The following is a 13,241-nucleotide window of genomic DNA, read 5'->3' on the forward strand; positions in this document are numbered from 1 at the left end:
ACTCCACCTACATACGCACGCCCATAGGCAATTATAAGTCTCCATCATTATTAATGATGCACTACTGCTTGGAAGCTCTTTTAATTTACAAGTATGTGTATACATACTTGTAAGAAGGGAGAGGAGGGGAGAGCCCTGCATCTGTTTACACATAAAACCTGTGCAGGACGACCTTGGAACTAACATGAAAAGAGGCACAGTGATACCTGACTCCTCCCACACCATCCTGAGACTCTGACTCCTCCCACACCACCCTCTGACCAAGAGGTGGTACATTGCTTGCTTGTATTTATAACATAATTATTCAGTCAGATAGCTACTTGTTGTGAAACTAGATACACACGATTACAATTTCAATCATTTTCAAGTACCGGTACTTTAGGCAGTATTCCTGTACTTTTCAAACCTGGAAAATGCAATGTTAAAATGCAAGCATTTTCAAGGATTTCAAGCACCCGTATGAACCCATACGAACACCATGATGTGTCCATTGCACCGCTGCCTGTGTCGACCACAGCAGCGCATCCATGCTGCAGCAGCACCTCCAAACACACCCAGAACAGACAAGACCCAAGACTAGGCTAAATTAACGCTGCACAAATCAATGAGATTAACATTAATGTGCCTTACTAATGTAACCTTAGCCCTACGGAAGGGTAGGTTTCTGTTAATTATCACTTCTGTCAAATGTGTGGCTAGTTTTTTATGATGGTGATTAAGATGCCCTTAAGGTAAAATTTATCATTTTAAATCAAATACAGCACTGTGGATTTAAGATGAGAAATAAAAACATAATAAAGTTAGCCAAGCAGTTGTCAAATTTAGCTCACTAATCAGTAGCCGGTCACTTCTAGCAGACACTGTGTGGTCAGAGATTAACACTCGTAAAACCAACAGCGCTTATATTACATTTTGTTTTATTTATATTTGTGTTTGCAATTCTAGAAAAAGAAAAGAGTTTGTTGCTATGCACAAATTATTTTCCCTTGTGTGTTTATAATCGCTCTTTACCCAAGCAAAAATACGTTCTATCAAATTACTCGAGTACTCAAAAGGAATTTTCAGTAGAATACTCGATTACTAAAACGTATAGCTGCAGCCCTAGTGTGATGTGAAGGTGGATAAGTCTGTGAACACATATGTAGATTTGTTCACGTGTGTGTCGAGAGAAGGAAGGAGGTGTGCACATTAACATAGGTGTGTGATGCAAGAGTAAGCGGAGTTTAAAAAATGTGTCATATTTGAACACTAGAATAACACTATGTTAATGAGTTGGGATTTTTTAATTGCAGAGCAAAGAAAATTGTGGTGAGGTTAAACAGTGTGTGTCAGAGGTGTTTTAGACTCGAAAAGATAGAATAATAATATCTGTTAGCAGAGAGTTCACATACAAAGTGTGTACAAATCTTAAGTTTACAATATCTAAACAAAATTGTTTGAACCAAACTCAAACCTGCATTCAGCTCCATCCCAATACTGCAGTAGCCAGACCCCAAACATCCCTTCATTGTTGAGGTAGATGCCTCCAACATGGGAGCGGAGACAACAAGTGAGACCAGGAAGATGCTCACAGAATGCAAATATGAAGTTAGAGACTTCATAGAGACTACTGGCCATGAAGCTCACCTTTCAGGAGTGGAGGCATTAAGGGAGTGTGGCACCCCTTCGTGGTGATCACTGACCACAAATGATCACTGGCCAGCGATGCACAGGGACATTTTCCATCATGTCGCCTCCTGAGTGTGCAGTAAAGTGTCGTAAGTGCTAACCTTTGTAGAATGGGAAGCCAGGCAAATCAAAGTTGGGTTCATAAAGGGTAAAGGGTAAAAGGGTACATACATCTAGGTGCTGTATGCTACTGGTCACATCCCATTTTCCTTCTTTGATGCAAACCCGCATTGTGCATTGCTGGTGGTGCCACCTGCTGGTCTGCATGAGTACAGATGACTTAAGGTTGTAACACTCCAAGTGTAACGCACCAAATGCAACATTTTCTATGGCTAACTTTCACTCACACACACATGCACACTCTCTTACGCACACACTCACACACACTTTGTAGTTAACTTGGAAAAAGCCAATGAGACACACTTTGCACAATCAAATGGGTTATGAATTTGACAACATCCCACAATGATCACAGTGGGAAGGTCATGCATAGCGCCAACTGTTGGCCATGTTCTATTCTCATCATTGTGCTAAACATTTCACATGCATAGATCTTCACAGACACACACACACACACACACACACACACACACACACACATACACACACATACAGACTTTAATGAGTCAGAACATTGGAAGGTAGAGTGCAGCTCTTTATGCTGACCTATCTGAGTGAGTCTGGAGAAGTGGGAGGTGCCAGTCTCTGGAGGTGCTCTGTTGATTGACAGCACTCTCTGCACATACATGGTGAACATGGCTAGCTCCTTCATTAGTGTGCAGGGCTGTGAAGGTTCTGGGAATCCTTTCGGCATGTTCTTCCCCCACCAGAAGACCAAAGTACATCCTGCTCTCCGTCACCAGGATTTTCCTGAGCTCGGCTTATGTTCAATTGAGTGTTTATGGTTGTGTGTGCGCATGTATGTGCGTGTAGGAGCTGCTCTTTGTCTATGTGAAAGACTTTCCCAGAAAACAGGTGCCTACATAAGCTTGTACACACGCACACACACACACACACACACTAGGGCTGAACGATTTTGGAAAATAATCTAATTGCAATTTTTTATCTATAAATTGCGATTGCGATTTAAAATCGCGATTTTTTCCCATTGTTCCACTTCAGGAAACTCTGTTTCGGCATTTTTTATACAGCTCAGATACAGGGTTGCAGGGGGGGGGGGTGTATACAGAGGCGGTCTTTGCATAGAGGCGTTGCTAGGCAATTGCCTTGGGCCCCTCCCACTGTAGGGCCCCCTTGTCTAGCTAAAGCCAGGTTCACACTACACGACTTTTCAGTCATCAGGTTTTTGTGCCGTTCGCACTACACGACTGGTTGTGCTGTAATCGCAAGTCTTTCAGTTGTTGTGGCTTTCACACTACATGACTGATCGGTGACGTGGGCTCACGAATTAAACGACTGGGGAATCGCCGACTCATCTGGCTGCCGTCCAAAAACACGAGAACACGAAAATGAAACACTCGCGAGAACCAGCAACACCACGAAGAAAATAAAAACAACGTACATGTGCTCCACGTTTTCGTTATTATTATTTTTTTTACCGTTTAACCACTCCATAGTCCCAAATTGCCAGAATTATTTCATCTCTCCGTTGCAGTGAACATATATATAGTCAATCGCACTATTTCTCTAGTGCTGTCACAATAACTTAAACACAGTCTTGTAGTAAAGTTGTATGAAGCTAGACGCTGCTGTTGACTCACAGTCGCCGACTGGGCTAGATATGAAACATGCTAGATATTAAACATGCTAGATATCTGCCGGTCGTCTGCGATGAGTTGGCGGCCACTCGGCGACGGCTCGGCGAGCGTCTTTCAGCAGTTCACACTACACGACTGAGCGAGCGCCGAATGATCCCCGATTTTGTCCGACCACAGTTTCTGTCGGCGATCTACAAAAACAGTCGGCGACTGAAAAACCAGCCTAAAATCTTGTAGTGTGAACCTGAACTTATTTCTCGCATATTAATGTTGATGGGCCCCCTAGCTAAATTCGCCTTGAGCCTCCAAATTGCTAAGTCCGCCACTGGGTGTAAAATGGACTAAATTTAAGTATTATTATTATATCGTGATCGATCGATCGCCTGTGGTTGGCGCCAGAGCGAACTACTAATTTTTTAGTCTAAGATGCTCAATGCGTGAGAGTTGGCAGCCCTGCAGGTAGGCTATAGCAACTTGGCTAAAATATGTGCATGAGGGCGTTTGGTAGCGCATATCCAGTGTGTTTAACAAAGCCATGAAGCCGGGCTTGTTCACTATATTAACGGGCATCATGTCTTTCACTATGAACTCCGTTACTGCCCGAGTTATTTCAGCGTGCCGCTTCGAATTACATCCATAAGGAGTTACACTTTCAAACGGTTCGGTCAGTGAACCCTGTCTGCTGGACCGCGGTCAAGCTATCCGCGCTTTCGCGATTCATCCGTGCTTTAAATCTTATTGCGCCTATATGCGTGATTTTACGGTATTTCGCTGCTCACCGCATACTAAAGCTGTATAAGCGCAGAGAAACACTTTGGCGTATTTGAAGATGCAGCACTGGTCGTTGGCATTTTAGCCTTACAAATATCATACGAGGCTTTGTGGTGTTTTTTTAATGCTGAAGGTTTGTAGTGTTACCTCGCGTCGTAGCAACAGTAGCAAGGCATGTTTTGCAGGGTACCTGACGTTGAGCAGCATCTTTTTAAAAGCCAAAGTAATTTCACACAACTTATGTGCTGCCCCTCTTTGGTAATTAGACTTTCAGTTGTGTCAGCTTCTGTCGAGCCTGAAGCCGTTGTGCAACAAGTTAAAGTGCGCTGTGTTAACTTCACTTCTCCACCTCCCTGCCTCCTGCTCGGGTTTGCTCCGTTCGTCCTCGGCTCGGCTCGCTCCCAAGTCACGTGACCAGTTTAAATCGCAGCCTGTGCGATTAGACAATCGCGTTTTTAAAAATCGCGAAATTATCGCAAATGCGATTAATCGTTCAGCCCTAACACACACACACACACCTTCCAAATTATTCTACATATAGATTAGGCTGCAAGAATTCGTCTATTGGCTTGTAGAGCATTCTATCTCAAATATGCCCAAAACCCTTTATAGTGAGGAAGGAGAGGAAAATAAATTGTTTGTGTGTCCGTGTGTGCGAGAGAGAGAAAATGTGTGTGTACGTGTTTAAGTATGTGTGTGTGTGTGTGTGTGAGTGAGTGAGTGTGTGTGTGTGTGTGTGTGTGTGTGTGTGCACGCATGCTGTGTGAATTACTCATCACAGTAAATCAATGAGGATAATTGGGAGGATGAAGCACCCAGCTACACAGCCCTGCGCGCATACACGCGCACACATGCACACACTCTGTCTCTCTAGCATTCATGGCAAAAACTCGAGATATGGGTGGGGCTAGTGTGGGTTGGTCCACAACCCTCAGCACCATCTGTTCCTGCCACATCCACCCAGACTGCCCTGCAGCACTGCACCTGTTAACACTGCAGCTATCTGTATCTGTGTATGGCTGTGTGTGTGTGTGTATGTGTGTGTGTGGTTGTGGGTCAGATCACTGAGCCCATCTGTGGACGTGTTGGTAGAGGGAACCATGTGTAAGGAGCTATCCCGCAGTGTGTGTGTGTGTGTGTGTGTGTGTGTGTATGTGTGAGAGAGAGAGAGAGAGAGATAGAGAGAGAGCAGACCTCCTCACATAGTATCCACCAGTAAATCAAGGAGGACCCACGTATCAGGAGCTATTCCGCAGTGTATGTATGTGTGTGTATGTGTATGGGTCAGATCACTGAACCCATCTGTGGACGTGTTGGTGGAGGGACCCATTTGTAAGGAGCTATCCTGCAGTGTGTGTGTGTGTGTGTGTGTGTGTGTGTGTGTGTGTGTGTGTATGTGTATGGGTCAGATCACTGAACCCATCTGTGGACGTGTTGGTGGAGGGACCCATTTGTAAGGAGCTATCCTGCAGCCTCAGATCCAACAGCTGCTTCTGCAGGCCATCAAACTCAACTCAGCCCTACATGATGCCAGTCATAGTGCAGAGAGGTCAGTGTTAGGCTGGGAACACATTAACTGCTGGATGGTGTTAGTGGTGGACTGTTGCCTGTACTTTGTGATTGTGTGTCATGCACTTGTAAGAATGGGGCAGTCATTGTCTGGTGGTAGGGAACTGGTCTTGTGACCGGAGGGACGTGGGTTCGATTCCCTGAGGTCATGACTGAGATGCCCTTGAGCAAGGCACATAACCCCAACTGCTCCCCAAAGGAGCTTTAAGACAATGTGCCACAATAATAATAAAGTAGCATAATAATACAATTACACCAGTGTGCAGTAATGTAATGTATTGTAAAGCTCATGTATGGGGTCATATTTGAGCTTGACCACATATCTGTAGTGGCAGAGTAAAATGAGATGTCTTTAATCTCCTTCAGAACGCCATCTTTCACTTCATTATATAAGGTTGGAATGGCAGTTTGGGAGATATACGTTTTCTTGGGCAGTTCATACTGCTTGTCAAATCTTTGCAGCATGTTTAAAAATGTTTTCTTTTCGACCATATTTAACGGCAGCATCTCTTTGGCTATATAGCGAGTTAAGCCTGGTTTATACTTGACGTGTCACGAGGGTCCGTGAGGCGAAAATGACGTAATCGTGGTGGCTCCGCCCGTGCAGGAGGGCCTCGCGCACTGTCGATTCGCGAGGTCGTGCACCTCTCGAATTTTGTAACTTGTGCGCCATGCTTCAGCGCAATGAACAAAGTCATGTTTGCAGGGTTTATACCACATATGTCAAAGTCAAGGCCCGTGGGCCAGATCCGGCCCGTGAATTGATTATCTACGGCCCCCTGGATGTCAGCGCAGCGAAAATAACGTAATCGCAGTGGCTCAGCTCGTGCGCGAGTGTCTCGCGCGCTGTCGATTCGCGAGGTCGTGCATCTCTCGAATTTTGTACTTAAAAGTACAAAAAAAAATGTCATGTTTGCAGGGTTCATACACCTTTACAAGGTGGAATTCAAGCACTTGTACGTCACTTTCAAGGTCCATTTCAATATTTCCCAGCACATTAAACTTAATTAAGTTAAATATTTATACATATATTCGAAATAATTCGCTTTTTATTTACATTATTTAATGGTTGTTTATTTTCAAAACGCCTAATATTAACGTCTTCACGTTCTCTCATGTTTCGTCCTGGAATTACAAGAGGCTCGTATTTGTTAACGTAATACAAAAGAACTGTTCAGTCAGATAGCTATTTGTTGTGAAACAAAGTAGTTACAATTTCAAGCATTTTCAAGTACTTTAGCTTAAATTCCAGCACTTTTCAAACCTTTATTACTTTACTCATGTTTGCTTGTTGAAAAATGTTTTCACTTGAAATTACTGACAGATCCATAAGAAAATATTGCTTTATTCATTTAAGCATTAAATAATATACACTGTGTTAGGTCTTGGTTCAATAGGCTATGTGCAATCATTTTAATATGTTTTAATAAACATTGAACCAGTCCGGCCCTTGGCTTGTGGCAAATTTGTTTTTTTGGCCCTCGGTGTATTTGACTTTGACATCCCTGGTTTATACACTTATACAAGGTGGAATTTAAGCACTTGTACGTCACTTTAAAGGTCCGTTTCAATATTTCCCAGCAGGTTAAACTTAATTAAGTTAAATATTTATACATATACTCGAAATGATTTGAAATAATTCGCTTTTTATCACATTATTTAATGGTTGTTTATTTTCAAAACGCCCAATCTTAACATCACGTTCGCTCATGTTTCGTCCTGGATTTACAAGAGGCTCGTATTTGTTAACATAATACAAGTGCCACGGTGAGGCGGCCCCCTACCGGCCGCCTCCGTCCACAGCGGCTGTTGTTGTTGTTGTTTGGTGACGTCATGTGCGTCCCTCAGGTGGGCGGAGCCCGTGATCCGTCTCACCTGAGGGTCGTTTGTTTGCCTATATATGTCTTGTCTTTGTACCACTTGACCGCTGGTCATTATATCCTTAATTTGGAGATATTGCACGGGTTTTTGGTTTGCACACTTTCTATTAAACCATCCTTTTTCCCTGAGACTTGGCGTGATCGCTTCCTTTTAGTTGCTCACCCCCGCCCATCACAGAATGACCAGCCACCCTTCGGAAGCCGCAGAGTCTCTTTTTCTTTCTCCTTCGTTCGTGGTCATGTCTCGTGGTAAGTGTTTGTCTGTTTGTTGTTGTTTGTTGTCTGTTTGTTTGAAGAGCTCCGCCGTGCCCGTGTTGTGTGTGTGGCACGGCGAGGACCAGGGCAGTCTCCTTGGGTATGCTCTTCGTCTTGTGTGGTGTCAGTGTGTACGTATGAATGGTAACGTTGGTCAGTGTGCGTCGCTCGTTTGTGTTGGTGTTGAATGTTTCATGTGTGACACGGGTACCGCTCATCACCGTCGCCTCGCTCCCCCGTCGTCTTGTGTTTAATGTGGGGGAGCGACTGCGAACCTGAGCGGCGCGTCATTGTCTATCGAGCGTGCACGTATGGATCCCGTTCCGTTCGTTGTTTGTACACAGTTTTGTTTGTCTAGTCTTTGCGTGTGTTGTGTCCTAGCGTGTTGTCAACTGTTTGCGTGTAATTCCACGCATGCTCCTCCCCTTGAATGTGTGTTTGGGGGGGGACCGGCTGTGGTCCCGTGCCATGGGGTGTGGCACGGAGGGCGTCGCTCCCGAGGGAGGCCCTGAATAGGGTAGGGCGCGTTTGTGTGTGTGTGTGTGTTCTCTTCTCTGTGCAGGTGCTTCTCCTTGGCGATGTTCCTGGACCTTGTGGGGATCTCCACTTGGCAGGAGCCCCCTTGTGTTGTGGGGTGACCGGAGCCCGGTCATGAAGAGCCCCTCCCTAGAGGGCTGGGGCCCCCGGATGTTTGGGGACCATGGGGCTCCGGTCTGAAAAGCTCCTACTGAGGAAGGAGATCCTCCCTCCTGCCTGGGGTGACCAGGAGGCCCTTGGGGCTGCTCCCTAGCCCGCGTCAGGGGTGCTCTGGGCCTCGGTCTCTGGCACTCCTGGGTTGGGTGGAGGAGTCCACCTTGCGATGAGAGGCCCCGGGAGGGGTTGGCTCCCCAGGAGGCTGGGGTGACCCCTAGCAGAAGGCAGGGGTCAGCTCTGGGAGGAGGTAGGTCCAGGAGGTGAAGTAGCCATGCCTTGGAGAGGTAGCCTGCACGCACACACACACACACGAGGGACGAGAGAGAAGCCATAGCCCCTCGTCCTCACACCTGTGGGTCTCACTGGCTGAAGGCCGGTTAGGGCGTGAGGGCCCTGTGACCGACTGGGGCGTGGTTTTGTGTTGTTAACGGCCCGGTCGGTCCAGGGTCCCGCCCGGGGAGGTGAGCTGTTTAAATGTTGTGTGTTTTATGTTCCAGCTCCCGGACGGCAGGAGGTGTGTTCCTGCCTGTCCCTGCCTTCCTGCCCCTTCGTGTTTTGTGTGCAGCCGCTGTGTGCCACACACCCAGTGGAGGGGAGTGCAGCTTGGTGGGGGGGTCTGTCACGGTGAGGCGGCCCCCTACCGGCTGCCTCCGTCCACAGCGGCTGTTGTTGTTGTTTGGTGACGTCATGTGTGTCCCTCAGGTGGGCGGAGCCCGTGATCCGTCTCACCCGAGGGGCGTTTGTTTGCCTATATATGTCTTGTCTTTGTACCACTTGACCGCTGGTCATTATATCCTTAATTTGGAGATATTGCACGGGTTTTTGGTTTGCACACTTTCTATTAAACCATCCTTTTTCCCTGAGACTTGATCGCTTCCTTTTAGTTGCTCACCCCCACCCGTCACAACAAGAGAACTGTTCATTCAGACAGCTATTTGTTGTGAAACGAACAAATTCCAACACTTTTCAAACCTGAAACACAAAGCAACTTAAAAATTCGTCAGGTAAATGTTAATTCCCCTGTTTTTGAGCGGTATTTCTTTAAACTACCACTTCGTTTCGAACAACACTGCAAAGAATGTGATGCGGCAAGTATAAACGTGGCATTGGCAAGTCGCGCGCTACGGTCACTATAATAACTCGCTTTTTATCACATTATTTAATGGTTGTTTATTTTGAATCATTTCGATTCCTATTAGCCTCGAATACGTTCGCGAGCTAACATCTCCACCTGTGTGTGTGGAGGCACTGTTATTGAGGCATACGCTCTCCGTGTACTGCACTCAATTCCTAACCGGTAGATGTCGCTCTCTGATCACAGATTAGTCTTCCCTTAAGGGGGGAGGGAGGTGCGAGAGAGCAGCCCTGCGTGCCTTTCTGAAATCTAACGTAGTTGCGGTTTATTCTCATGTAAACAAATGTGCGTGGAAACCCAATGGCCAATTATCGTCATCAGCAAAAATTATCACGGTTAAAAAAATTATCGCACGATAAGTCGATAATGTAATTATCGCGACAGGCCTAGTGTGCTTGTGTGTGTGTTCTAATTGCACAGATGGGTAAATGCGGAGGACAAATTTCGATTGCAGTGAATAAAATCACAATTGACAAATATGGCACATTTCAAGGTCATGTCCTCGTCAGTAATGTTATGAGCAATTGTAAATGTTGAATTAGTGTCGTGGTGAGTTGTGAGGGAGTTTTCTGATAGGCTTTTCAGTCTAAATTATCTCAAAATCAGATAATAGTTGTGTAGTAGTACAATAGTACAGTATACAGTTGTGGTTGTACTGTTGTGAATGTACTGTTGTGAATGTACTGTTGTGAGTATACAGTTGTGAATATACATCCATGAGTTTGTCCCCCCCCCCCCCTTCCATTCTAGCAATCACCAAAGCTTTTTCAATTGGACCATTTCAGAGGTCAAATGTCCTTGAACATCAGATCCTTTGGTGTTCCATTCTGCTGATAAAATAACCAACAAGGCAGGCAGATCCACACTCCTGTATTCCAATTACTGAAGCATCACAATATTAATGGTCACTTTCTGACACTAGTTAAGCTTCAGCCCCCAAAACATCATACGTGTTTATAAACACAGACATGGTGCATAACAGCATAATCAGTGTGTGTGTTTGTTTATATACACTAACATGGTGCATGATGGCATAATCAGATGTTGTAACAGCAGTGAGCAATCATTTGTAGTTTTTCTCCATATGAGAAAACACTGAATCTTAACCCTAACCCCTGATGCCTAACCCCTATCCCTAACTCTAACCCTAACCCCTGATGCCTAACCCCTATCCCTAACTCTAACCCTAACCCCTATCCCTAACTCTAACCCTAACACAAGTGTTCTGGGGCATCAGGTGGTTATGCTGGATAATAGTGTGCAGACAGTCCTGCATGGAGTGCACAGTGTGTATGTGTGTGTGTGTAGTCCTGAGTGGGTTGCACAAGCTGTGTGAATAACTATGTATGTGTATGTTTGTGTGTCAGGAGGGAAGCAACCACAGGGTCAGAGAAAAGGACTGTTAAGCCCCAAGAAGATCAACAAACAGCACAGTTCAAACACGCATTCACACACCCACAGACACCCAGAATACACACACATGCGCACATAGCAATTAATAGGCCTGTAATGATGTGGATGCTTTTGGGCAAGGGCGAGTGTCCATATGTGTGTGTGTGTGTGTGTGTGTGTGTATACATACAAACAAGTGTAAAAGAAAAAGGAAATGAAGACTGTGCTTGCATGTATGTGTGTGATTGTGTATGGGAGTGTGTATGGGTAGGTGCGAGTGTGTGTATGCACAAGTGTGTGAGTGTTGGTGTTTGAACGTATGTGTGAATCTGTGTGTCTGTGAGTGCGTGCGTGCGTGCGTGTGTGTGTGTGGATATACAGGAAATGAAGCAACTTATAGTATGTAAATATAAAGCTATGAACTATAAGCATATAAATATAAACTAGAATGATGTAAATATGAACTGAACATCATCACTCATTTGGACTTTCAACCAGAGAGAGAGAAAGGACAGCGAGCAGAGAAAGACAGCGACAGAGAGAGGAAACAAATTTCTATCATGAGAAAAAGAGAGTTGGAGGAGTCTGAATGCTTGGAGATTGTGACAGTATGGCCTGGTAAAGCAAACAGAGACCTCCACCAATGTCCTGCTCTCTCCCACGCCTTTCCTATACTGTATTTGTACTGTGGAGTACAAAAATGGAGGTAGAATAATGTGTGGCATTTTAAAACCACTCTGGCTGTGGGATGGGCATTTGAACACAGTGCAGCTTCCTATATGTGTTTTGGGAAACTCACTCTGGTACATTAGATAATGTTAAGTCAGGCTCAAAAGCTCCCCCCAGGTCCCACCCTCCCACCATATCATCTGTTCTTACTTCCTTCCTTCTTGAAAATACAAGAATCCTGACCCCAAAACAAAGGGGTGGGGGAGGAAGAGATGGATGGAGAGATGGAGTGAACTAGAGTAAGGCTCGATCTCCATGGGGTTATCCGTTGGGAATTGTTGTCATGGCTACATCCTCTCAACAGCACCCGAAATCCCAGTGGTGCCAGAAAGAAGACAAGGATATAGGAAGGAGAAGAGTACAGTGAAAGTGAAGAGAGACAAAGTGATAGAGGAACGAGGGAGAGAAATGGAGTGATAGAGGAGTGAGGGAGAGAGACAGTGATAGAGGCAGGGCTGGAGTGGGCCCCTTTTTCAGCCCGGGAGTTTCATGCCCAAATCCGGCCCAAAATTATTTTTCCCTCCCAATCTGCCCAAACTAGAGACTGACATGAGCCGGCCCGTCGGGAATCCTCCCGAATCTCCCGATTAGCCACTCCGGCTCTGGATAGAGGAGTGAGGGAGAGAGACAGAGGGAGGGAGAGACAGAGTGATAGAGGAGTGAGGTAAGAGAGACAGGAATAAGTTCAATGCTGGAAGGAAACGGAGAAAACCCAAACTGTCAAACACGTCCCTGCTGCATGCACACACTGGGTCTGATTTACATGGGGGGAGGGACTGCACTTACTGGTGTGTGTGTGTGGAGCGTGTGTAGAACAGACGGAGGTCTGCAAAGCGTCTGAGGATCCACATGAATATCCCTATATCAATATCCCTATATCATGACGGCAGACAAGCACATTCCCATGTGGGCAGAGTCTCTGTCTGTACAAAACCCAGAAACCTTGCGGTGCCCACAGCAGCCCAGGCATGAGGCCGTGGCCTGGACTTTGCCTCGTGCTCAGCACCCCAGAGTTTACAGATGCCTTCCACGGAGCTGTGTGCTCAAGTCATGCCAGTCCTGACACCAGCCAACACACACCAGGAAAACCGAAAAACAGAAAGCAGATATGAATGAGGGGGCAGGGGAGAAAGAGGGAGAGAGGGAAAGAGGAGAGGGGAATGAAGAGGTAAAGAGAGGGGGGGAGGAGAGAGAGAGAGAAAGAGAGTGTGAGAGTGAGAGTGGGGGTGGGTGTCAGACGGAAGGAAGAGTGAATGTGTGGCAAAAATAGAATTTGTACAGCACCAGGAAAAGAATCCACAAAACACACACATACATGCACACACACACACGCAAGCTCATTCGCTCTCCCTCTCATCCATGGATAAAGCACTCAACAGAATGAGGAGCTATATGTTTCGCAGGGGGGCTGCACTGGGGGTGTGGCCTTTA

At 45.9% G+C, this 13,241-nt stretch overlaps 1 protein-coding gene across 9 annotated transcripts in view; it reads right to left on the reverse strand.

Annotated features, from left to right (window-relative positions):
- strbp (spermatid perinuclear RNA binding protein) overlaps positions 1 to 13,241 on the reverse strand; it is an 89,738-nt gene that overhangs the window by 52,929 nt on the left and 23,568 nt on the right. The window contains exon 1 of one of the 9 annotated variants that reach the window (XM_077019054.1): positions 1,627 to 1,736. The exons of the other annotated variants lie outside the window; for them this stretch is intronic. The gene's annotated coding sequence lies outside the window, so the exon portion shown is untranslated. Of the gene's footprint in view, positions 1 to 1,626; positions 1,737 to 13,241 lie in introns of those variants that run through there. 9 annotated transcript variants of the gene reach the window in all.

The sequence above is a fragment of the Brachyhypopomus gauderio genome, chromosome 10 (assembly GCF_052324685.1).
Source record: "Brachyhypopomus gauderio isolate BG-103 chromosome 10, BGAUD_0.2, whole genome shotgun sequence".
Classification (NCBI taxonomy): domain Eukaryota; kingdom Metazoa; phylum Chordata; class Actinopteri; order Gymnotiformes; family Hypopomidae; genus Brachyhypopomus; species Brachyhypopomus gauderio.